Source organism: Chinchilla lanigera, unplaced genomic scaffold (genome assembly GCF_000276665.1).
Source record: "Chinchilla lanigera isolate Chin_1 unplaced genomic scaffold, ChiLan1.0 scaffold00041, whole genome shotgun sequence".
Taxonomy (NCBI): domain Eukaryota; kingdom Metazoa; phylum Chordata; class Mammalia; order Rodentia; family Chinchillidae; genus Chinchilla; species Chinchilla lanigera.
The window spans coordinates 2733169-2737082 of record NW_004955442.1 but is presented as its reverse complement, the minus strand read 5'-3'; positions in this window follow the sequence as shown (position 1 = coordinate 2737082).

Genomic DNA, 3914 nt, shown 5'->3' with positions numbered 1-3914 from the left:
GTGCAGCTCACAATAAAATAAAAAAGGGCTGAGGATGCAATTCGGGGTCTAGGTTTAACCCCTAGTACTGCAAGGCGGGGGAGGGGGGCCTAAATGAAAGCAGGGAGTCACAAAAGATCTGCGGTATATTACATCATCTGTGTGAAGTAGCCAGAAGAGGCAAATCCATGCAGCCCGGACACTGAGTAGTGGTTGCCATGGACTGAGGGGGACTGGAGAGGCACTATTTGAGGGGCTATGGGGTCTCCCTAGGGCTGATACGGAGGTTTTGGAACTAGAAAGCAACGAAGTAAAACCGAGAAGAGGGAGGGGCCAGCAAAGGCAGGTGCACACGCCTTGTCTCCCGCCTGCGCATCCGTTGCTGCCTGCAGATTCTTCCAGGAAGGAGGCGTCACCAAGTGAGGACCCAGGCCTTGCAGCTCCACGCTATGAGCCACGGTGACCCGCTTTTTCTTTATAGGGTAGCCTGAGTCTTGCACTTCATTACAGTAACAAAATACAGAAGTCAGTGAAGAACCTGAGCAAGACCCTGGAGGGCAAGCTCCTGCCCTCTGTGGCTGAGGATGTGTCAGCGCACCTCTTACGGGTTAGATCCAAAGCGCCCCCAACAGCCTGGTGGGTGAGGGGGGTGATTGGACTATGGGGCGATGCACGCATAGTGGATCAGTCCGTGGCTGGGGTCAGTAACTGAATGCACTGGTAGGAGCTCTGGTCAGAAGGGGAGGGCTACTCGCGTGTGACCTGGAAGCGTGTGGCCCTGTGCCTGGCTCCTCCCCTCTCTCTCTCTGCTTCCTGGCCACCACGAAGTGAGCGGCTCCCTTGCGCCACACTGTTTCTGCCTTGCGGCCAGCAAACCGTGGACCGAACCCAGTGAAATTATCAGCCAAAATAGATTTCTCCTCCTTTAGGTTGTGGGTGTCCGGTATTTCATCCTTGTACTGGGAAAGGGACTGGTATGACTACCTACCTGTGGATGCTCATCCCTGCTCCAGAGGGGACCAGGTGACATGGTCAATAATAGCCAATCCAGGGGAAAGGCTTTGACTGTTGCTGGGACACAGCAGTAGTTCCCAGGAAAGTGAGAAAATTCTCAGGGTCCAGTACAGGTTGCAACATCATTGGGTTTGTTTGTTTACTGGCTTCAAGCTCATGATCCTCCTGCCTCAGCCTCCCAAGTAGTTGCAATTACAGGCATGGGCCACCGGGCCTGGATTTCATTGTTTTATAGGTGAGATTCACAGGCACAGAAAGGAAAAGGCAAGCTATGGTTCCTGTAACAGCTTCATTGAAGTGTACGGTATCACTGGCCAGGAAATATGCTGAGCACATCACCTGCTTTTTCTAATTTAATCTTCTCAGCACCTTTTGGAGTAGATCTAGTTCTTATCCCCATTTTTTAAATGGGAAAATTGAGGTTCGTGGAAGTGAAATCTCTCATCTATGGTCCATTGCTGGAGGGTGGAGAAGCTCGGCTTTGAACCCCCAGCCATCTGCCCCCACGGCCCTGCTTGCATATGGATGCCTGGCTCCCGACAGCAACTTGTAAGGGCTGGGGGGACCCAGGCGCTGCCCTGGGGAGCTCTGGGATGCTGGCAAGTACTCGCCAAAGTGCAGTGTTTCTGCCTGGAACATACGACTTAGTAGTAGAAGCATTTTAGAAGACAGCAAAAAATCTTCTGTGATCCCTAATCTCCTTTACAAGGATAAGAATTACCTTGATTTCAGTCTGGATTCTTTGAGGGCCAAGGATCAGGGTAGATCCGTGCTTTGTGTGCGCCAGGCCCTGGCTTCCAGCCTCAGCACCAAAAAGATGAATCTGGGGGCTTCTTTTCAGTGGAGTGATAAAAATAAAATACAAGCTGGACATGGTGGCACACCTGCAATCCCAGCACTCGGAAGGCTGAGGCAGGAGGATTGCTGCGAGTTTGAGGCCAGCCTGGGCTATAAAGTGAGCTCAAGACCAGCCTGAACTGTATAGTGAGACCCTGCCTCAAAAAGATAAAAAAAACAACACCTTGAGTTCAATCCCCAATACTGGAAGGAAAGAAAAAAAAGAACAGCAAGGTAATAGATGGAAACCATGTGGAGCATGTTAAGTGTGAAGTATCTGTTTCTTTCTTTTCCCTTGCATGCAGTACCATTTGTGGAAAAGGAAGACATTTCTTTGAGTGGTGGCCTTTGGTTTTGATCTGTGGCTCTTTTTCATGAATTTTCACCTGTGATTTAATCATTCCCATTGTGTCTGTTAGTCTAATAAAACATTATTCCAGAATCCAGAGCCAGGTGTGGTGATGCATGCCTGTAATCCTAACTACTTGGGAGGCTGAGGCAGGGAGATCATGATTTGAGGCCAGCCTGAGCAACTTAGTGAGACCTTGTCTCAGAGTAAGAAATAAAAAGAAAGGGGAGTGTAGCTCGGTGATAGAGCATCCCCAGGCTCAATCCCCGGTGCTGCCAGAAACTAAAAACATAAAAAACAGAATCAAAGAAGCAAATTAGAACAAGTCCTCAGCAATTTAACAACCTGGGTCATGAGGTTAAAATTCAAAGAACTAAGATTTCTGGCACAAGATTAGTAATTATAACCAAAAGATGTGTGGAGAACATCAAAATCTTGACTTTGTTCAGTCCCAAGAAGCAGGAACTTATTTCAGCCTGTGAACTTTCCCTTTTATTCTTTACCCTGGTTCCTCTTTTGTGCGCCTCTTTTATGTATGTGCTGGGGCTGTAACACAAGGCCCCTGCTGTGTGATGGTCGCTCCTTGTTATTAAATGCTCAGGCCAGGCTACAAAGATCATTTTCACAGCAGGAGACTTAAGTCTCGTGACACTGTCCTACCCGATGACAGCACATTATGCTGAGCGCCCTTGACCTCGCGCCTGAACTCGCACACCTGGCCCTCAGGAGCTCAGGCAGTGGAGCCGCTGTGATCCTGCGAGTGAACGTGCTGCAGCCTCCCCTTGCTCGCTGCTCAGCGTGGTCCAGCCACCAGCAGCACCAGCATCATCAGCATCATCAGCATCATCTAGGAACAAGGTAGAAGTGATGCTGCGGGAAAGTGTGGCAAGTCCTCAAATAACTAAGCATCAAACTACCATAGCATTTGGCAGTTCCAACCCTGGATATATGGACAACAAATGAAACTGGGGACTCAAAACAGATGTCATCTCCCGTGTTCATAGCCACACAAGTCACAAGAGCCCCGAGGCCATGGTCATGTGACCAGCAGGTTAAGAAGTATTCATCAGATGAATATAGATAAACAAAACGGGCTCTGGCCCCACAACAGATTTTTTTTCAACTTTTTAAAGGAGGAAGATTCCAGCGATTTGTGGTGGTGCACACCTATAATCCCAGCACTTTGGGAGGCTGAGCGAGGAGATGGCATGTGTGAGTCGGCACAGGCTATGTAGCAAGTTCAAGGCTGGCCTGGACTACACAGAGAGATTCTGTCTCAAACAAACAAACACAGAAATAAAAACAATCAAAAAAGGTGAGATAGGGTGGACATGTCACACCATGGATTGACCTTGAAAACGTCACACTTAGTGAAATAAGCCAGACACAAAAGAGTAAATATTGTGTGATTCCACTTATATAACTTACTTAAGGTAGTCAGCCTTGGGCCAGGGATATAGCTCAGTGGGCACAAATGAAAGCATAAGGTCCTGAGTTCAATTCCCAGTACCAAAAAAAAATCAATCTCATATAGAGTAGAGTGCTGTTATCAGGGCTTAGGGAGGAGGAGAGGTGGGAGTTACTGTTTAATGGGTGTAGATTTTTAGTTTGGGGCAATAAAAAAGTCCTGGAGATGAGTGGGAGAGAAAACTGCCCAACCATGTTAATATACTTGTTGGAATACACCTAGGTATGATTAAGATGATTAGATTTCATCATATACATACATACATAT